Source organism: Indicator indicator, chromosome 26, assembly GCF_027791375.1.
Source record: "Indicator indicator isolate 239-I01 chromosome 26, UM_Iind_1.1, whole genome shotgun sequence".
Taxonomy (NCBI): Eukaryota; Metazoa; Chordata; class Aves; order Piciformes; family Indicatoridae; genus Indicator; species Indicator indicator.
The window spans coordinates 12,847,764-12,870,321 of NC_072035.1; the positions used below are offsets into that span (position 1 = coordinate 12,847,764).

A 22,558-nucleotide genomic window follows, 5' to 3' on the forward strand; every position below is an offset into this window, starting at 1 on the left:
TTGCCCTGACTGACAATTTTTAACTGGGAACACCCAAGCAGTGCACGCATGATACCTTTTTACATAAGTAAATATTACCTTTTACAGGAGATGAGGCTGAGACACAGCTAAAAGTCAACACTATCCAGAGCAGCTCCCAGAGCTCAGTGTCCCATTTGAGGGTGTTCAAGTTGGCACATGGCAGGTACGATGCCAGAGCTGCTTGCCACCTCTCTGTTGCCAAGTCATGCAAAGTCTAGGGGTTATCAGCATCTTGGAAAGCAATCCTTTGCCTCTCTTCTTACTCAGGGCAGCAGTAGCTGGCAGGGCTGCCTGTGGCCACAGGGCGAACAGGAAAGGGTGTGGCGGTGGCTGCCACATCGCATGAGCTGACTGGGTGCCTGCAGGTTTGTCCTTTCCCTGCAGACTTGCACCTGCCTGGAACTGTTCAAATAACTTTCCTAAAATCATACAGTCATAGAGTTAAAAATAGAGATGGGACTGGCTAAAGCCCTTTTTCAGAACTACCCAGAGCACCCTTAACACTTTATAAACATTATTTTCCTCCTTTCTTCCCCATTTCCTGTCTGCATCTCTTCCATCTAGCCTCCATACCTAGCCCATCAGCTTCCCTGCAAGCCTAATTCAGGCTGCTGTGGACAGCAAACTAAGTGTGCCTGATCCAATGCTGCCCTTCCAAGGTTAACTTATCCCATGTTACCCTGCCTCAGCACTTTCTGTTTGTCTGAGATGATTTACCCTTTAAGAGCAGCCCTTCACACATCACACAGCAGGCGTGTTTCCTAAAGCCAGGGCACCTGAGAACCCTTTGAACAGAAGCAGCTGTGTGCAGCCAGTCAGTAAGAAGCTGCACATAGCTGCGGAATCAAAATGTTTTAGCCCTTTCTGTGGTCAAACCTGGAATCTCGCTTGCTGTTACTCCCTTGGTACTAATTCCTCATGTTTAATATTAGCCTTCTGGAGACACCCTCTACTGTCATCTCTCAGGCATCCAGTGGGAAGCCAAGGGAGGAGGTTCAGGTTTAAGGAATGCCATGTTTCCCTTACCAATGCAGCAACTTAACTGTCTACACCCCAAAGAGCTATCAGGGGAAGTTTTGAACTTCTCTGTCAAGCTGTTGTTCTTGGCTCTTGTTTTCATCAAAGCTGTTTTTCTCATCACGACTCATTTATTTTTTTATATACTTTCAGCTTGAGGACATACTTCTGCCTCCTGCTTTGTCAGCATCAGCTATGCTCAGGAGTAGGTGTCACAGAAGTCATGCTCATGATTTTCTTTTCAGTGATAAGAAATAAAGAAATAAAAGGTTATGAAGCCTCAGCTTACAAAAACAGATCATGGCAACTCATTTATTGTACGAATTCGACCACTGCAATGAGAAAACATGTAATATAGTACATTGGCCTTTGAAGAACACAAGGCATACCAACACCCTTAGACCTGAACATGTGGCTTTCACGTTTCTGTATCTTTAGTTTGAAAGAGCCATATGATGATGGTCCCAGAATAAAACCCAGGAGGACAAGAGATGTTAGAAACGAGTTAGCAGAACGACATTGCACAAGATACTGACAGAAGATAAAGCTCAGTTGTGGATGCCCCATCCCTGAAGGCCAGACTGGATGGGGCTTTGAGCAACCTGGTTTATGAAAGAATAAGCCACTGTGCACCCCTATAGCAATAAAGGAAAGAGTGTTTGCCTTTAAATTTAGAGCATATAGGATACCACAAAGTGTGCCAGAAGCAGCATTAAACACCTTACCCTGTCTCTGCTCTGAGCTCTCCCAGACCTCTTAACCACTGCTAAAGCTCCTTCTTCCTTTCCTTCGAGGCCTTTGCTCCTTAAGGCACATCATTGCTAAGTCAAAACTTCTTTTTTTTTTAATTTTTTTTTTACAAAGAATCTTGTCCTGCTGTGACCTGCCACAAGATACAGACTCATTGATCAAGACTCCCTTAACCCTGACAGCCGTTACTTAATGACTCAGAGCTGCCGTTATACTGGGTCTCATCCCCTCACACTCCTGAGGCCACTACAGGCCCTGAGGAGCCGCCACCCTCCCCAGCCGTTAACGGCGAACGGTGGCCAATGGCCCGAGACTCCCCCCAGCTTTCGCTCCCGGCGAGACCGAGCAGTCCGCTGAATCAAGCGCCGATGCGTCAAGGGGTGCGATCGATGAGAGGGTGCCACTCTGCTGCCTGGCCGGAGCTTCCGGACTGCGTAGCCGAGCGCCGATAACAACTCCCTCCCTCCCGCCCACTCTCCCGCTCGCGGCGGGCAGGCCGTGGAGCCGATCGCCGAGCGGCCGCGCGATTGGCCGCGCCTGGCAGGGGGAGCCGCACCTCGGGCGGCGGCGGGGCCGTGGCAGGAAGCGGCGGGGACGGGGACGGGCCGGCGGACACTCTCCTTCCCTCCTCCTGCCTCTCTCCCGTGTGCCGCGGACGTGGTCTGCTGCCGCCGGCCGGCACCAGGTGAGGCACGGGGATGGGAGTCGCGGCCGTGAGGCAAGACAGCTGCGGGCACCGGCTGAGGGACGGCTTCGCTTCTGACAGGCGGGTCCCGCCGGAGCAAGGGGCAGCACCGGGCTTGGCAGCGGTTTGGGGGCTTAAAAAAACAAAACAAACCCAAAAAAACAACCAAACAAAAAACACTTTCTCGCTGTCCCGGCGGCGCGGGGCGCTCGCTGCCGGGTCCCGGGGTGCCGCGTGTCCCGGGACTGCCCGAAGGTGAAGCTCCCCCGGGGCGCGCCCGCGGCGGGGCCCGCCCGCTCGCTCACCCGGAGCTGCTTGGGGTCAGGGGGAGCTGCCTCCGAGCTCCTAGGAAGGGGATCCTGGGGGGTGTGCGAACCCCCCGGCGAGCTGAGCTCTTCCTGCTGCGGTTCTGGGGCTGGGAGTGCCCCGCCGATGGGGCCGGGGATGGGGAGCGGGGGGAGATACAGCTTCCCAGCAGGTCGTGCTGGTTGTTGTAGGACTGATGAAACGGAGTTGCCTGGAGTGGTGAGGTGTCCCGAGTCTGCTGGCCCTGGTCGAGGAGCTCAGTGGGAAGTCGGAGCTCCAGGACCGCAGCTACAACAGGGGCGGAGAGGAACTGCCTCGGTGGGAGAGCGGAGGTGAAGAGAGGGGAAAGCGGCGGCGTTTCTTTCACCTGCAGGCTGAGGACACTGCCACAGCTCGGGTACACGACGTGTGTCCATACAGATTACTCCTCAGATCTGTGAGCGAGCGATTTGGACGGCATTAGTATCGGTCTAGTGACATGCAGGTGAAAAGGGGTTGCTGTCAGCTTTCCTTAAACTGAGTTGGAAGTGATGACGTAGGTCTGGTCTGAGCAGATGTATTTGTCCTTTTAATGACATCAAGAAATGATTTACTGTAGGTGCTGGATGTCATCTAGCAGTACTCATATTTGCGTGGGAAGGAGAAAGAAGGAGGACACTAGGCAAGTACTAAGCCCTTAGAATTTTGTTTTATATCTCCTCGTGTCTCTTTTTTTTCTCCCTCTTTTTTTTTTTTCCTTCTTCTTTTTATCCCAGGAACATAATCAACATAACCCTATAACTATGATGCTTCTAAAATTCAGTAGCCACTGAGTGGCCCTGGTAGCATCCAGGTTTTTCCTGGTCACTCCGCCTGGGCAGAGGTGAGCAGCTTGATGCTGGATTTGCTGCCCACGACCAGGGTGTTCTCCTCAGGGCTGTGCTCCAGCAGTGAAATGCTGATCTCATAGGTGTGTGGAATACTCGGGCTCAGCACAGTCTAGTGGCAGCTGCCATGTTTGTTTAAAGACAGCAAAACAAGTGGTGCTGGTAGGGCCTCCCTGTGTGTAGAAGCCTCTGAGCAGGAGGGCTTGCTGTGGGAGAGCTGTGCTCAGTTCCACTTTCTGTCCAAAGAGGATTTCAAATTGCATTGCCCACCTAATGGGACAATGACCTAAAGAGGATGAAAGTAGCTCAGGGTTATGTATTGATGGGGGATTCTCCTCACCTCTCCTGTGGAAGCTGTTCTGTGGTACACATCCTGATTAAAAGTTAACTGGGTAAGAGCACAGCAGGGGTATGACACTGCCTGCAGTTCATGGTGCTCATGTTTGGGTGAAGATAAATGGGCTCCAATCTGTTCTCCAAGGTCTGCTTACATATTTCCAACAACTGTTTGGAATGCTACGGTGCTTGAAGTGATGATCTTGCTTGTTTTCCTGGTGGTCATTAGTTTAATGTACTTTTCAATCTTGTCCTACGTTTATTAGAGTGCATGTGTTGGCTTTTGTGCATTGATAATGGATTGCTCCTGGAGAGAAATAATACACCACTCTTGCTACTCCCTGTGTCCTTAAATTGTGTTACTGGTGGTAGCTACCTAATTCTGAGCTCTCAGAGAGTAATGTAACAATATAGAGAGTGTTTTAAATGTAAATGCCTCTTTAAAACTGAAATTCATACAAATATCTGACAAATTACATATTTGGTGCTCGCAGTGAGGCTGGAAACTGTTCCTGTCTGCGTTAATGTATATTTTCTTCAGGTTTCATCAAATCAAGAGCTCTTAGTTACCCTATAATTCATCATATAATTTCCTCTGACATCTGATTTGAGGAGAGCTTGAGCTAGGTTGTCTCCATCTTCCCAATATGAGGGTTTTCAGATTGCAGACTAATTCTTCTGTGTGTGCATTCCTTGCAGAGATTCTCTGTGTGTACTTCCCTTTTGCTTTGTTACGTTCGTCGTCGGTGTGAAAAAGATCCTTGCAAGTAAAAACTTCTAAAGATGGGATAATTCCTACTTATGTGCGTTCTAAATACGGATTTTGTATCAACAGGCTTTTGCTGTTAAATTTATTTTTCATAACCCATTGCAAGATGGAGTGGTCTCTCAGCAGAACAGAGCTCTGTCCCTTCTGGCTGATCAGCCTTCTTGCCTGTAAGAGAAATCACTCTTTGTATGGAGCCAGCCTGGAGTTTGCTGGGCTGCAGCTGGGGAGGGGAAGGGTCACAGTGCCAGTGAAGTTTACTGCACAAAGAGTGGGGGCAGTTTGGAGCAGGAACACAGAGCAGTTGTTTTCTCCATTTACAGGCTTGTGTTCCAGGTTGTTCTGCAGCCTCATGAAATGCTGCAACATTCAGGTTATGAGGGATGGTAGGGAAGGAGGTGATCATGAGACACTTCCAATTTTATTTGTTGATTTTACTGGGAAAAAAAAAATCTTAGTGTCTAATGTTTTTAAGGGGAAAACCATTCTCTTGTATAAGACAGAGTTCAGATTCACTTAAGAGATCCTCTCTATGCATGTGTCAGCATTTACAGCAAACTGAGCTTGACTGAAAGTGCAATTTTGGTATTAAAGATAATTAAGGAGCAGACTTTTATAAGTTCAGCACACACTTAGCTTTTTTAATAGATTTACTTTCTACAGAACAGGGGTGGGAAAAAATGAAGAAGTAAACCCAAAAGAGTGTTTTATGCTTATTATTTTCAAGCTGTTTCCTCATTTGAAGGCCATTGATTAAACCAGACTAATTTGATTGCCTTTGGCTCCGTGCTGTGTAATAAACATTATGCAATGGCATTGCACCTGCTTGTTCATTAGTTCTTTCAAGGGTAGCTCAGTGAGTTTCCCTGACACTGTCATCTTATCGCTCTCTGACATCACTGGGGTGGATTTCTTTTAATTTATAAAGTGATACATAGTTTAGGAAGCACTGATTTTGTAAACCTAGGATTCCTTAGGTATTTGGGGTAAAAAGAAGGAAATCTCCCTTCCTCTTCTCACCACGTTCCGGCTTTTCATGTTGGTCTGCTGGTTACATTAGAGCACATGAAGTGCAGTTGTGTAGTGTGCACCACTTAAAATCATCACTGGTGTTGCATGCCAGGAACTGTAATCTGTGTGAACCTCAGCTCCTAATTAATGAGGAGGAAAGTTGAAATAGAAATTAAAGTAAATTAATTGGGTGTGGACATCCATCTCCTGAGCTGCTGAAGGATGGTGGAAATCCAAGTGCCCTCCTAGTTATTTGTGATAACGTGGCAGCTTCTGTTGCAGGTTTATGAAGCCTCCTTTCACAGTGTTAAAGCATTGCTTCTAGCATGATGTGTTTGCCTTATTCTGTAGAACTGTATCATGGGAGATTCACTTGTTACTTGCTGTTGGAAATGTGTAAATGATTTGCTCTTGGATTGAAGAAAGCTGGAGTCCAAGTATCTTTCCTCAATTCACTCCTTTAAAAGATTATTGAAATTTAGGTTGTCTGGGTGGCTTGTTCTTACAGAGGATGGCAAAGAAGGTGTCTGATTGAGCACTGTGGAAGTTTTCTTGTTTGTATACTCATCCTTCTGTTTGTGTTTTCCTATTGGACTTTCCCTTTGTGTAAGAAATTGTTAGTTTAATTTTAATTTGTAAGGGCAGGGAAATCTCAAATTTAATATAGGGAGCTTACAGAACTAGTTTGTCGGAGTTGTTAATGAAGTAAGCACTTATGCCCTTGAACAGGTAATAGCTTGATGTTGATGTAATTACTATTATTTTTTTCCCCCCACCCTGAATATTAGGTCAAAATGGACTCTGGTTTATTCTGAATTTAATGAAACCAGCAGCTATGTGGGAACACACAGCTGCATGCCTTCCTGCTTAGGTACAAAGAACTTTCAAATAAGGACACTCTCACAATTTGGCATATTAATGTCAGTCTGTCTTTCTGAATATTACTCTAGTGAGGCATGGTTGGATCATGGGGGATAGCTGGGCAGAGAGGGAGAACATCACTCATTCAGCTGAACCAATCTCTATCAGGTTGCATTTAAAGTTTTTAGAATAGCAAATCCCTACACACACAGAGACTGAAATCCCTGGGGCTGTTTAGTCTTGAGAAGAGAAGACTGAGAAGGGATCTCATCAATGTGTATAAGTATCTGAGGGGTGGGTGTCAAGGGGAGGGGGCCAGGCTCTTTTGGGTGGTTCACAGTGATAAGACGAGGAACAATGGGTTCAGATTTGAACATAGATTTCACCTCAACATGAGGAGAAACTTCTTTGCAGTGAGGGTGATGGAGCACTGGACAGGCTGCCCAGGGGGGTTGTGGAGTCTCCTCTGAGGACTTTCCAAACCCACCTGGATGCATTCCTGTGCGGACTACCCTAAGTGATCCTGCTCTGGCAGGGGAGTTGGACTTGATGATTTCTTGAGGTCCCTTCCAGCCTCTGGTATACTGTGATACATACTTGCACCCCCTTCTGCTGCCATTCTGTTAATGGTGATGCTGGGTTACCTGAGAGACCAAGTAATTCCTCAGAAGAAGAGCAAATTAGAAATTCTTTCCAGTGAGGGTGGTGAGACACTGGAACAGGTTGCCCAAGGAGGTTGTGGATGCCCCTTTCCTGGAGGTGTTCAAGGCCAGACTGGATGAGGCTTTGAGCAGTGTGGGCTAGTGGAAGGTGTCCCTGCCCATGGCAGGGAGATTGGAACTAGATGATCATCAAGGTCCCTTCCAAACCATTCTATCAATCTATGAATTGGTGACCTTGGTGTGACATGTTTGCAGGCTTTGGTACAAACATGCTGCAGGTGGTGCTGTCTTTGGGAAGAGCGTGAAAGCTGTTTGTACCTCATCTAAGAAACTGTCATTTTAGCAGTGGAATTGTTAACCCCAAAGTCCCAGATAAACTCCCATCTAGGAAACTTGACAGTGCTGGCTGCAGTTCCTTGTAGCTTAAAACACACACATGGGTTTGCTTTGGTTTTGTTTCTTTTCTCACACACTCCTCTCCAAAATTAGTGATGCAGAAGGTGGCAGATGCCAGGTTCCAGGGTAACTGCTTTTCAGCACTGGGAGGAATGAATCCTGCCTGCAGTGTGTGTATTTGCACACACACTAAGCAGATGAGGGTGAAAGGTGTGTGACTAGCAGATACTATCATCATTTTATGAGCAGGGTGTCTTTATTAGTTTGTAATTAATGAATGTGTGCCAGATTTTGTGTGCAGTGAGTCTGCTGCCCCTGGAGAGATACAAATAGTGTGCTCACTTCTTACATTAAAACTTCTTTTCCTTTCTTTTCAATAAGTGGTCTGTGATTCCATTGCACAGAGTCTGGTACAACACTGAGCATTTCTTTTTCTTTTTTTTTTTTTTTTAGGGTTGCCCTCGAACGTTGTGAGTGTTTAAGCCAGATTTACAAGGATATAGTCACTGATGATTCATGTTGAGATGATGTTTTTTTTTCTCCCTTGTAATGGAACATATGGGACTACGTAGCATATGGTACTGCTGAAAATTGTTCAACGCAGAGCACTGATTTATTACACAGCAGAAAGAGTTTGGAGTCTCAGTCTAAAGCTGAGCAGACAGCTTTGTAAACAGCTCTGGCTGCTGGTTTGGATCGGATGTGCTGCTGGGGTGTAGTGGTAGGTTTTCAAACAATTCCTTTAAATGAAAGCAACATTCCTCCTAAATTTGTGTTTGTGCCTGCTGCACTGGAGTGAATGTGAGGACTCGCTGGATGTTTCAGTGAGGGAGGTGGGATTCTCATTGAAGAGGCTGGCTGAGCAGCCTTCAAATGTGTTGCTGCTGCTCACCCAGCCTTTCAGCCAGCCAGAGGGATGTTTGTTTTCTTAGGGTGCAGTCTTGCTTTATGGGATGACAACTTAAGACAGCAAAGATTTCAGTTTTTATATGGGAAGCCGAGGTATGAAGAATGTCTAAATATATAGTTTTCTCACAGTCTTGATAGACAAAATATTTTCCTGCTGTATTTTGTTTGGTTGGTTGGTTTTGGTCTTTGGTTTTGGTGTTTTTTTTTCTTTACAACTTGTGGAGGGTTTTCCTGGTGAGGTGGGTGGGGGAAAGAAATGTACACCTTGATCCTTCTAGCACATGGGGAAAAGGGTACTAAAGTACAGAGAACATAAATTCCAGCCCTGTATTTCCTTGTGCTCTCCTGATTTCTTAACTATTCATCCTTTAGATGATTAGAATCTCTTCAGAGCAGGCATGGCTTCTGCTGTGGCTTTGCAGGTCTTACTGCAGTGTGATTGAAGCTCACAGGTGCTGTACTAATAGAGATAATAAATAGTTGGTCATAGGAGTACATCAATTAAGCTTTATCAAAACTGACTCATGCAATAAGCAGGACCCTTCATTTAAACCTTAGAAAGGTGTTTGTAGTTGTCTTTTCTAATTAAAAACTTGACTGTAATTCATTTGCAAGCATTTAAAGTACTGGTTCAAACAGACTTTATGCCAAATTTGGTGCTGCTTTTGTTAGGCCAAAAATACATAATGGCATAGAATTGTAGTGCTGCATCCAGCTCTGGAGCCCTTGGCACAGGAAGGACATGGACCTGATGGAGTGGGTCCAGAGGAGGCCATGAAGATGCTCAAGGGGGCTGGAACCCTTCTGCTGTGAGGACAGGCTGAGGGAGCTGAGGTTGGCCAGCCCAGAGAAGAGAAGGCTCCATGGAGACCTAATAGCAGCCTGCCAGTACCTGAAGGGGGCTACAAGAAGGCTGCAGAGGGACTGTTTACAAAGGCCTGCAGTGATAGGATGGGAGGCAATTGTTTGAAATTAAAAAAGAGGAGATTTAGATTGGATGTTAGGAACAAGTTCTTTACCATGAGGGTGGTGGAACACTGGAACAGGTTGCCCAGGGAGATAGTTGAGGCTCCATCCCTGGAGATCTTCAAGGTCAGGCTTGGCTAAGCTCTGAGCAACCTGATGTAGTGGAGGATGTCCCTGCTGACTGCAGGGGAGTTGGACTAGATGACCTTTGGAAGTCCCTTCCCACCCAAACCATTCTATGCTTCTACACCTAATATCTGTAAGAAAGACTATTATATACTCTCTCAACTTTGTAATTATTTTGCATAAAGCTCAGATGAGTCTGCCTTCTTCCTTAGTTTATGACAGTCTGTCTTTCAGTTCAGAATTTCCTGTGTGTTTCTGCTGATTTTTGACAGGTTCAGGTAGAGTTCAAGTATGCTGTATCCTTAAGAAGGAAAAAAAAAATTGACACCCTTAGAAACTGATGTTATTTAATAAAAGGAAGTAGTATCTATCGTTGAGGGAATTAACTAATGACCTCTTGTTACCATCGCCTTCAGGATCTTAGATCCTCCCTTTGCCTCATTCTTAGTCATAGATTGGAAAAGGAAAACAGGATTTTTTTTTTTTTCTCTTCTCCCTCCCAGCTCTGGAGCAGTTTCTCAACTTCAGATGAACTGATCATTGACCTAAACTATGTGAATAAACTGGTCAAGAAAATACTCCTTTTCCACTTGCAGAAAGTACTGCTGTTATTAAGACTTGCAGAGCATATCACAGAATTGTCAGGGTTGGAGAGGACCATCCATTTCCAGCCCCCCTGCCATGTACAGGGACACCTCACACTAGATCAGGTTGCTCAGAGACCCATCCATCCTGGCCTTAAATACTTCCAGGAATGGGACTTCTGCCACCTCCCTGGGCAAGCTGTTCAAGTGTCTCATCACCCTCACGGTGAAGAACTTTTTCCTAACATCCAATCTGAATCTACCCACTTCTAGTTTTGCTGCATTCCCCTTAGTCCTATCACTACCTAACAACCTAAAAAGTCCCTCCCCAGCTTTCTTGTAGCCCCCTTCAGATACTGGAAGGCCACAATAAGGTCACCTCGGAGCCTTCTCTTCTCCAAACTGAATAGCCCCAACTCTCTCTATAGGAGAGGTGCTCCAGCCCTCTGATCATCCTTGTGGCTCTTCTCTGGACACGTTCCAGCATGTCATGATCTTTCCAGTAACAGGGACTCCAGAACTGAATGCAGCACTCAAGGTGGGGGTCTTACTAGAGTGGGGTAGAGGGGAAGAATCACCTCCCTTGACCTGCTGTCAATTCACTCTAGTGAACCCAGGTTTTAACCTCTAGAGAGAATATTATTTTTTTTCCTTTTTTTTTTTTTTTTTTTAAAAGTGCTAGCCTCAAATGAATTTCTATTTTATAACATTTTTATTCTTAACGCTGCTCACTTTCAGTTTTAACTCCAAACCTCCTTCAAGAGCGGGGGGGGTGGGAAAAACATTTCTTATCTGGAAAGTATGCGAGTGGCAGAGCAGATAAGATAATTGAGACCTAAATGTGAGCTGGGATGGAAACAGTCTCTGTTAAGAGTCAGGTCTCATCCGCTTTGCCACAGCCAGGAGGTGCTTTAATGCATACTAATGCCGTGAGTTTTGCCATCCTGGGGAGAGCACAGTGAATTCTGACTCTGCTGCTGCATGGAGAGATGTGAGTCGAAGTGTTAGGGGCTCGTCTGGTCATGCTCAGAAGTTTTCCTGGCCCTTGGGAAGCAGACAGTCCAAACTGGGTGGGTTTCGTGGCTCTCCTGCCTGGGACCACGTGAGGAATAGAAATAAAAGGTTCCCACTTGTTGTTCCGCTCGGGTAGTTGTGTCTTGAAGTCTCTTGTGAGTGTTTCAGTGTGGTGTCTGTTCTCTGGGGAGGCTCCCCACCGAAGATAACAAGCAGCTTTCCATTTTCAGCTCCTTCCCCCAGCCTGAAAGCTCCTGTTATGGTTGTAAATTGCGTGTTTGGTCCTTGAGGGTGGGTGCTGAACCCACCCCAGGTGGGTGGGAAGTCGTGGTTGCAGGTATCTAAAACCAGGATAAATGAGTAACTACTGGAATGACATTTTTACTACAGTGTCTTATTTTTACTTTGTTTACTTTAACTCTGTTTTTGCAGTTTTCAACTTTGTATTTTAGGGTTGCCTTACCAGAAAGCACATAATTTCAAATGAAGTTAGACTCTTACTGAAGCAGATTTGAGAGGCTTTTTTTTTTCTTCTCTCCTTGCAAAACCAATATTTGGCCTAATGTATGCTACAGGAAATCTAGTCCAGGAATTAGACCTGCTGCAGACGTTGGAAGCTGTAATCCAGAAAAGGACCTGGTTCTTTGTAGCACCACATGAGCAAGACATAATCCAAAGTATACTGAATTTATGCATCTAAAAGCAGCAGAAATTGCAAGTAAATGTGTGATATACAGTAGGAGCAGGTCAAATCCTTAAGGCTAACTGAATGTTAACTTGGACAAATGCTGCAAATTTCAGGTGTGTTGGGCACTTTTTTGGCATTTCAGGTTTCCAGCTTCATGTTATAATGAGATTTCTGCCAGTCTGTCCATGCCTTAGAATAAAATAGCAGAAAGTTGCCAAGTATGACTTGTTTACTTTCTCTTTCCTGGCTACCTGGGTGCTTTAGAACGACATTGTTTAAGCTCAAAACAGCCAGAGGTGATTGAATGAGACCCCACCTGCAGTGCTGGGTCCAGCTCTGGAGTGCTCAGCAGAGGAGAGATGTGAACCTGGTGGAGCAGGGCCAGGGGAGGTCACAACAATGCTGGGAGGGCTGGACCCCCCTCTGTTGTGAGGCCAGGCTGAGAGCTGGGCTTCTTCAGCCTGGAGGAGAGAAGGCTCCAGAGAGACCTTCTGGGGGCTTCTCAGTACTTAGAGGCTGATAAGAAAGCTGGGGACAGACTTTTGTGCAGGGCCTATTATGACAGGACAAGGACCAGTGGTTTGAAACTAAAATGGGGAGACTTAGACTAGACAGAAGGAAGATTTTTTTTTTTTTTTTTGCACTGATGGTGTCCCAGGTTGTCCCTAGAGATGGTAGATGCCCCATCCCTGGAGCCGTCCCAGGTCAGGTTGTTAGGGGCTCTGAGCAACCTGCTGTAGTTGCAGATGTCCTTGCTGACTGGACTAGATGAGCTTTAAAGGTCCCTTCCAACCCAAAGCATTCTATGGTTCTCTGTGTTAGAGTCATAGTATCGTAGAATGGTTTGGGTTGGAAGGGACCTCCAAAGGTCATCTAGTCCAACCCCCTCTGCATCATCAGGGACATCCTCAACTAGATCAGGTTGCCCAGAACCCTGTAGAGCCTCACCTTGGGTATCTCCAGGAGCTTCAACCGACTCCTTGGGCAACCCGTTCCAGTGTTCCACCACCAGACTGTGGTCTGATCTGTTACACAGTTTGCATTGGATCCAGGCTCTGGAGACATCCAGAGAGGCAGAAGAACTCTAAACTGCTGGCATGCAAGCTAGTGACTGGAGCCCCAGGCTACACATGCAACTCTGCTGGTGTTTAAGGTCAACTCCTTGCACATATTTGAGGAAGGCTTATATTCAAATGCTATTTATAAGACCAGACTAATTTCTTTCTTCATAATGATGGCCTTTTGGCTAATGACAGGGCTGGAATCTGGAAGATCTGGATTCTGTATGCCACTAGTCAGCTGTGTTTCCACATGGAAGTCATTTGCTAACTTTCTGCCTCAGTTTTTATCTGTATTTAAATTAAAAAAAAAAAAAAAAAAACAAAACATTGACTAATAGCTGCTTCCCACTGTTAGTAGCCTCATGCTGTGAGATCTTTGGGAAACACTGTAGGAATGTTCAAGGGGCTTATTATGGTTGAGGCCTTCACAGAGAGAGAACTGGTTAAGCTTGGGTTATTGTTAGACCATTCATTAAGGAGTCTTAATAACTGAAGCTATGATAGTAGCAGTTCCTGGCTTCACCTTCCATTACCCTGGGTAGATGCAGAGTGCTGCAGAGGGCTGGAGCTCAACTAGAGCATATGCATTAATGTCTGAGTCTGCCTTGAGCACTTCACTTCTATTTCACGGCTGGTTTTGCATGCAGGTCATGCTGTAGCCTTCAACATTGTGCTGATTGCTTATTCTGCCACTAGTGAGCCCTTAGCACCTTCTTGCCAAAAGAAATCCTGGCTATTCAGCTGCCTGGATATTCAGTTTGCCTGTCTATCTGCCTAAATCTTCCAACCTGCCATGTTTTCAGTGTGTAAATTGAAGAAAACATAAAAAAATGTATTGGGCAACAGATGTTTTGCTACTTGGTATTAGAAGGTGTGAACCAAGGACTAAGGGAATGGAGCAGAAATAGAAATGGGTAGATTCAGATGGGATGTTAGGAAGAAATTCTTCACCATGAGGGTGGTGAGACACTGGCACAGGTTGCCCAGGGAGGTGGTGAAAGCCTCATCCCTGAAAGTTTTTAAGGCCAGGCTGGATGTGGCCCTGAGCAACCTGATCTAGTGTGAGGTCTCCCTGCCCATAGCAGGGGAGTTGGAACTAGATGATCCTTTAGGTCCCTTCCAACCCTAAAAATTCTATGATTCTAAATATTTTAAAAAACCTCTTAAGATCTGGTGATCTTCAAGCTCAGAATGTCTTTGGACAACTTCTTGTCTTTTGACAGCCTGTGAAACTTTCGTGGGAGTGTTCATGTTGTGGTTTTTAAAGATCGGTTTGATAGCATGTTTATAAAATAACCTGGTGGAATTTTATCCCTCTGGCCACTTGTTAATAAGCAACCATGCACTAAAAGGAGGAAAGCCCATTTTAGGAAAGATTGGATATCAGGGTTTTTTTTTCCAAACCTAAATAAATCTTCTCAGTCATTAGTAACGGTATCTTATGGAACTTTAGCAGCTTGCTTACAATCCAGCAGTGCCACACTTAGGTGCTTGAAAGTCAAGATACAGCCTTGCCCACAAAGTTGTCTAAATCCAGACATGTTCTTTTATTTCTCTTTGGAGTTTCTTCTCTTCACAGAATCATTGTTTTGGTTGGAAAAGACCTCTAAGATCATCGAGTCCAACCATCCATTCAGCACCACCATGGCCATCAAAGCATGTCCCCAAGTGCCATGGCCACAGGTTTCTTGAACACCTCCAGGGATGGGGACTCCACCACCTCCCTGGGCAGCCTGGTCCAATCCCTGACCACTCCTGCAGCAGAGAAGGTTTTCCTAATATTCATTCTAAACCTCCCCTGGCACAATTTCAGGCCAAATTGTCTCCTCCTGTCACCTGATACTAGGGAGAAGAGACCAACTCCCACCTCCTGTCTGGGTGTTTTAGAGAGCAATGAGGTCTCCCCTCAAGCTTCCTCTTTTCCAGTTCCCTCAACCACTCCTCACTAGCCCTGTTCTCCAGACTCTTCACCAGCTTTGTTGCCCTTCTCTGGACACTCTCCAGCCCCTAAATGTCTTTCTTGGAGTGAGGGGCCCAAAACTGAACCCAGTAGTCAAGGTGCAGTCTCACCAGTGCAGAGTACAGGGGAACAGTCACTTCCCTGGTCCTGCTGGCCACACTATTGCTGGTCCAGGCCAGGGTTCTATAGGGAGGCTGTTTTCTGTGCCTTGACAGGTTTGAGATGTATTGACTGAAAGAAAACTCCAGACTGGGATTTCTATTGTAACACAGGGCTTGGGGAGGTAGGGATCTGGCAGCATAGTATTGATTGTGAATTTCAAAACAGCAGTTTTGAGCTGATATTCCTGCTGGATTAAAATGAGCTGTTACTCCAGCCTCTCTTTTATCCCACTGAGTTGTGTTGGCACAAACCTTTTTCCTACCAGCATGTGACAGAAGTTTGGAAATGGAACCAGCCACCAAATAGCCATGTGCAGCAAAGGCAGTGATCTGGGGTAGGAGCAGGCAGGGATAACGGATTGAGTATGGAGCTGGAAGATAGAAACTTTCCCCCAGGGAAGTAGGGACAGTGCTGCTGAACTGTGAGTTAGCTTTCTTTAATATCCTCAATACACCAAACCCATACACCATTGGGTTTGAGTTGATGAGTAAATTAGGAAGTTTCACTTTCTGTTTCTTCTGCACTTGTGTTGTCTTGGGCTGCAAACTGCAGAGGAGGGCTTGAATCAGAATTAACACACCCTCCTTTCACTGTCACTGTGTTCTCTTGGAAAGGGCTTTTTAAAGAAGCCCAAGTTCAGTGCTTGATGATGTAGAATCACAGAATGGCTTGGGTTGGAGGAGACCTTAAAGATCATCTAGTTTCAACTACCTACCGTGGGCAGAGACACCTTCCACCAGCCCAGGTTGCTCAAGGTCTCATCCAGGCTGGCCTTGAACACCTCCAGGGAGGGGACATCCATGACTTCCCTGGGCAAGCTGTTCCAGTGTCTCACCATTTGCACTGTGAAGAATTTCTTCCTAATCTTCAGTCTCGATCTTCAGTCTCTTTCTCCCCTCTTCCAGCTTCAATCCATTCCCTTTATATTTCTTACACCTCATTGTTAGAGGTTCTGTGTTCAGATCAGTGATAGAAACAAGGAAGGGTTGTTCTAAGGAGGTGGACATATTTTGCTGTGCTACTTGCTCAGGGTTTTGTAGCCTGTGTAGAAGAATATCCCTGGCTTAAGAAGTGGGGGAAAACCCCAAGCAGAATGTTTGACTCATAGGCACTGATGATATTGACTAGAATATGATGACATAAGCAAACAGGTATTGCCAAACACAATGTTTTATTTCATACCTCAGGTATTTGGTGGCTTTTTAAATGTCAGGGCATGGCACCATCTGACAAGGATCCAGCGAAGGTGAAAAGTTATCACAACATTGCTGTTGTGTTGTGATCACAGGTTTTTAAGGGATCAACTGCAGTGAGCTCTTGCTCAGGTTCTGTAAGCACTTCCACTCCAAGAGCTTTCTAGAGCAAGAAGTGAGTAGCCTAGAATGATGTCAGCAGCATCTCTTGGTCAGCACTTGGATAACCCCAGCAGATCTGCCTTTGGACATAGGGAGGACATTTGGACATCAGGAGGAAGCTCTTCACAATGAGAGTGGTGAAATACTGGAACAGGTTGCCCAGGGATGTGGTTGAGGCCCTATCCCTGGAGACATCCAAGATCAGACTTGATATGGTCCTGGGCAACCTGATCTAGTTGGAGATGTCCCTGTGGACTGCATGGAGGTTGGACAAGATGACCTTTGAGGGTCTTTTCCAATCCCATGCAATCTGTGCCCACCTGGCCTCCAAAGCCATCCAGGGAATTTGTGCTTGGTATGTAAACAATAAAGCACCTCAGTGAAAGAGCATTTGGCTTCTGGTGGCAAGGCCTCCCCATCCAAAAAGCACTTGCAGCTGTTGGTGGTGAAGTTGTGGGTAAGAGTCTCAAGGGTGCCTAGAGAGGAAGTCGGAGAACTTTCGTGTGTATGATCTCTGTCTTCTGGGTTGCCTTGAACAAAGACAGCCCAAACTCTGTCATCATTCATAAGTGAGAAACTCTTGAGAAGTTCAGCTGGGTGCAGAGTGAAGCTCCCCCTGTATCCTGTGCGTTTGTATTCCTGCAGCTGGGAAGTGGTGATGGGGATGGTGAGGTGGTGTGTGAAGAGCTATCACTGTCATCTCGGGTGCCTGGCAGGGGAACTTCCTAGCACTGGCTGCTAACGTCGCACAACCACAAGTGTTAGCTACTACTATTAGTAGAACGGGATGTGGGGTGGAATCTGCCTCCTGCCTGCTGAGGACTGATTTGAGAAAACTGTTGTGAAGCTCAGAGTGACTCAATGAAGCCATGGCTGTCCTTCCAGCCACCAGTGGTCTGGCCCAGCTGGGACCAGCAGCTCAGAGTTGTGGTGGTTGGTTTGGGGTTTTTTTGTTGTTTTTTGTTTTTTGTTTTTTTTTTTTTTTCCAAAATTCAACCCCAGGCTTTTGCATTTTGGTGGTTAACTGGTGGCCAGGGAGCTGTGCTTCTGTGCACCAGGGAAGATTTTGGTTGCTGTTTGGGTATGTGGCACACCCTGTCCAGGCAGCTATGTCCAACAGGTTGTGTTCCCTCTGGAGGTGGGTTAATACCAGCTGTATGGCCTGGAGCCATCCCCTGCTCTAAGTGGGGTTTTAATTGCCCTTTTAGTGCCAGGGTACCAGTAGAGCACAACATCTTTTGAATAGCTGTTGTGTGATTTATTCTGTCCTCTGAAGAGAATCTGTTGGTAACATAGAGGGGGTTTCTGGTCGTAAATTTGTGCTGCCTGTTGGAGAGGGCAGGGCAGAGCCAAGCTGGGCATGGAAGCTGCCAAAGATTTTGGAGGGTCTTTGCTGTTTCTGTATATTTCTCTGATGTCCAGGGCTCCCTTTTGAGTGGGACATCCGAGCAGCTGAGTTTTGCTTTTACATTACCCAAGGTTTCCTTTGGCTGTTCTCCTTCACCCACTGTCACCACCTTCCTCTGTTTTCTGTACAAAAAGGGAAGATGCAATTCATAGATGGGTGGAATGGTTTGGCTTGGAAGAGACCTTGAAGGTTATCTAGTTCCAGCCCCCCTGCCATTGGCCATACACTTAAAATGTTCTGTTCTCCTTAAAAGGTTGCATGCTCTGGGGGGTGAACTCTGTATTGGCATAGCAGCATGACAAATGAACATGCTGATGCTCTGCAGGGAGGTTTAAATAACTTTTATTTTAATGAGACAGCTGGGTGGAGGGAGCAAACCTCAGAAATGAAAATAGTTTTTCTACTTTATGACCAGTCCAAATATTTTGGAGTTAAAATGAAAATTGAAGTTGAGTAAATAGATTTTTTTTTTTTTTTTTTAACCACTTGTACTAAGATCTTATTTTATGTAATTACTGGGGCGTGACTTTAAATTCTGGGCAGGACTTTGTGGCTTGCTAGCATCAAGTTCAGCTTCTGATGTTGAAATGAAGAAGGAAGTGAGTTAGCTTGTGTGTGTGTGTGTGTGCTTGGGGAGGGGAAGAACTTCTGCCTGGCCACAGAAGGTGGGAATTGCAGCTGGCTGGTTATTTTTAGCTTCCATCTCATTGTGATTGTGAATATTTTTCATTTTTTTTTTATTTCACTTTTTAAGCAGAGTGCTAAATCAAACTGTCAGGTTTTGTTTTGCAGCAGATTTTTCGTATCAAAGTGGAGTGTATCCAGAGAAGGTCAATGATGCTGGAGAACAAGTCTCATGGGGAGCAGTTGAGGGAGCTGAGGTTGTTCAGCCTGGAGAAAAAGAGGTTGAGGAGAGACCTTATTGTTCTTTAAGACTCCCTGAAAGGAGGTTGGAGCCAGGTGGAGGTTGGTCTCTTCTCCCAAGGACCAAGGGATAGGGCAAGAGGAAATGGCCTCAAGTTGCACCATGGGAGCTTTAGGTTGGATATTAGGAGAAACTTCTTCCCTGAAAGGGTTCTCAGACACTGGAACAGGCTGCCCAGGGAGGTGGTTGAGTTGCAGTCTCTGGAGGTGTTTCAAAGAGGCAAAGATGTGGTACTGAGGGCCATGGTTTAGCACCAAACTTGGTAGAGTTAGAGAATGGTTGGACTCAATGATCTTAAAGGTCTTTTCCAACCAAAATGATTCTATGATCGCTGACTTTGTCAACTCAATTTTATTCATTAAACCTTTTGAGGCTTTTCAGACCTCCAAAGCTCAAGACCAGTGTGATGCATTTCTCAAGGACCTCTCTGCTGTGGATCTGTGCAGTTGTGCACCCATAGCTGGGATAAAGGCATGGCAGGGATTGCAAGGAAAGGTGAGACCTTACAGACCCCAGCCTCTGTAGCTGGGGAAACGCAGAGAAAAAGTAAAACTGGGAGATCTGATTTTGCTCCATCCTCATGAAAATGTGAGACAGTGTGGTCATGAAGACCTTTCCCTGGGTAGGAAGGAGGGACAAAAGATACCATCAGTTTACATCAGTATGTTTTCCAGTTGCTTGCTGTAGGAATGATTCATTTTTCTTTAGTTGTTCATGCTGGCCTGAAGAGAGACATATAGGAGGTTTCTATTTTAAGCTCTTCAGTAGAATGGATGAATAAACTTCACCCTTCCTATGTTTGATTTGTGCCACAGTGGTTGAGCTCTCTTTCCTGGGCTCAGGCTGTTTTGCTGCACTGGCCTAAAATATCCCCTCTCTGCAAGCTCTTGGTGTGCTATCAGGACACTGATGGAAGAAAATGTTCTAACCGTTTTGCTTCAGGGTTGCTGCTCTTAAAATGCACTGTTAAAAATAACAAGTTTTCTGAGCACATACAGCAATGTTTTCCTGGCTCCCTGCCTCTTCACCCCCATGTTAGAGGCCATTAAAGGCTACCAAAGCTCATCAATGCCCAAGTCAAGTGCATGGCCATGTGCATTTGCTGCAGCAGTTGAGTGTTTATTCCAGGCTTTCTTTAGGAAAATGAAGGAAGTTTTTCATAGATGGAAGACTTCTGCCTGCCGTGGGAAGTACCACACAAGCAGCAGCAGTGCAGGGATGCTTTTTCTGTGTCAGGTAGGATTCTTCAGCCTCTGGTAACAAAACAGAGCCCAGGGATCCTCAGTTGCCTCCTGATCTCCAGCTGCACAAACTGTGATACTTCCCTTTGTGAGGAATAACTGGGAAACCACCAGCTCATGTCAGGAAGGCTGGCAAACGACATTTGGAGTTTTAAGTGCTGTGCCTATCTGCTGAGCTATCACAGCAGCTCTTAAAGCAGCAATGATCAGAAGAGATTAAAAGCTGTCTGTGTGCAGGGGGAGGCACCCTGCTATAAGCTGGGGAGAGAGCAGAGGTAGCTGTGGCTCGTGGTAACCTTTAATAAGCAGTGTGGCACTGCCATGACAGTGAACTGCTGCCATATTGGGGTACCAGGGAACATAATTTCTGTCCCCATTTACTCTTAAACAACGTGACTGCTTGAAACCATCTCCTGCTGACTCAGTTTGGCTGTGAAAGTCTGAAGGCTTCTAATCTAGAGCAAGGCTTCCTCTGTCAGCAGAACAGGTGTATCCTAGGTACCAGTTTTTCCTCTATTACCAAACCATCTCTTTTCATGTTGATCTTGAAAGATCTGCTGCTCTCGCTGTCCTTTTTCTTTCCCCAAAGATCAGTTCCTTCACTGAGCTTATGTTAGGCTATGTCTGCCTCTCTGAATGTTTGTGGTGGCCCTTTCACATCTTCTGCTTAAGAATCCACATTGAGATACACAGTGTCTGATAGTAGATGAGGAAGATGTGATGTGGAATGCTTTCAATTACTGGTTGCATAAACCAACTCTGGAAGGAAGCACAGGGCTAAGAGGCATTTCCAGGCCCACAGAGGCAGAAGTGTATGTAACAGTAGCCAAATTACTTGTAGCTTTTCCAGAATCTTTATATAGCAAGCTGGGTACATTCCACTGCTTTCAGAAGCAGCTTTAAAATGTTAGTCTCCCTCCTAACTGGTTTGCCAGATGATGCATTTACTGCGTGGCATCAAGAAACCTCTGGTGGCTCAAATGGAAACTGTTTGAGTCCATACTGCTGGAGTGTGGAGTTTGGAGCAGGGAGCTAAGATGCTCTGCTATCTGGTCTGAGACTGACTTAAACCCAGAACCCAACCCCCTAGAACTTCCAAGGGCAAGTGCATACCAGAAAGAACCCAGAAGTTGCTGTGGGATGTGTTTGAATAGCTCCTGAGTATTAGCACGTTTGTTGGCCTGCAATTAATTTAAATTATGAACTATTTTGATTGACTTAGAAATGTGCTTCAGATTAATTCAATGCACTTCTCTTTTTGTGCTGGTCATCTTGTTCCTCATCCTTGCCTGTTCCTGTTTTGGAAGGTAGTACAACCTGGTGGAGGACACCTTTAAAATTCTGCCAGGTTTGTTTAGCATTTGTCTTGGGTTACCTTTTGAGACTTAACAGAGCCTCTTCAGTTTATTTTGGCTGTTAATTTATCTCACTCTCTCAGTAAGCCCAGTCTCTTCTGGTGGTGGGATGGAAAGATTAGGATGTTCTTGGAGCCTGTGTTTGGAGCATTGCACATGTGAATTCTTCTTCCTCTAGGCTTTGTGTTGAATGTGTGATTGAAAGGGCTGCAAACTGAATGTGATGACAGAAATGAAATGAGAGGTTAAATGTCTTCATTGCTCAGACATGAAATGGCCTTGCTGCTTGTACTTCCCGTAGTGCTCCTGGGGTATTTGCCCATCTTTGGTGACAAAACACTTTTGATAGTTCTGCTCTTGCGTGGTGCTGTGGCCAAAAAGGCCAATGGCATCCTGGGGTACAGCAAGAAGAGTGTGTCCAGCAGGTCTAGGGAGGTTTTCCTTTCCCTCCACTCTGCACTGGTTAGACCACACCTGGAATACTGTGTCCAGTTTTGGGCTCCTCTGTTCAAAGGAGACAGAGAGCTGCTAGAGAGAGCCCAAAGGAGGTTATGAGGATGACTGGAGGTCTTGAACATGTGTCCTATGAGGAAGGATTGAGGGAACTGAGGCTGCTTAGGCTGGAGAAGGCAAGGCTGAGAGGGGATCTTATTGATGTCTGTAAATACCTGAGGGGTGGGTGTCAAGATGAAGGTCTTTTTGGTGGTGCCCAGTGACAGGACAAGGAACGACAGGGATAAGCTGGAACTCAGGAAATTCCACCTCAACACAAGGAGAAACTTCTTTGAGGTGAGGGTGGTGGAGCCCTGGAACAGGCTTCCCAGAGAGGTTGTGGAGTCTCCTTCTCTGGAGACTTTCAAAACCCTCCTGGATGTGTTCCTGTGTGACCTGCCCTAGGTGACCCTCCTTTGGTAGGGTGCTTGAACCTGATGATCTCCAGAGGTCCCTTCCTCCCCTCTCAGCTCATGTTAACTTTAAAACTCAATACTGATATTCCAGTTGCAGGTTTGGGAATTCTTTAACACGCTGCAGATGTGGATGTCACTGGTCCTGTCTACAGCCTTGTGGTTGGTTCATAAATAACATGGCAAGCTGTGGGGTGCTGCCTGCTGTCTTACTCTTGAAAT

At 45.9% G+C, this 22,558-nt stretch overlaps 1 protein-coding gene across 1 annotated transcript in view; it reads left to right on the forward strand.

The window, feature by feature from the left end:
- The first annotated feature begins 11,122 nt into the window (after positions 1-11,122).
- The window catches only part of TAOK3 (TAO kinase 3), a 97,020-nt gene continuing 85,584 nt past the window's right edge, over positions 11,123-22,558 (forward strand). The window contains exon 1 of the mRNA XM_054392782.1: positions 11,123-11,253. The gene's annotated coding sequence lies outside the window, so the exon portion shown is untranslated. The remainder of the gene's footprint in view (positions 11,254-22,558) is intronic.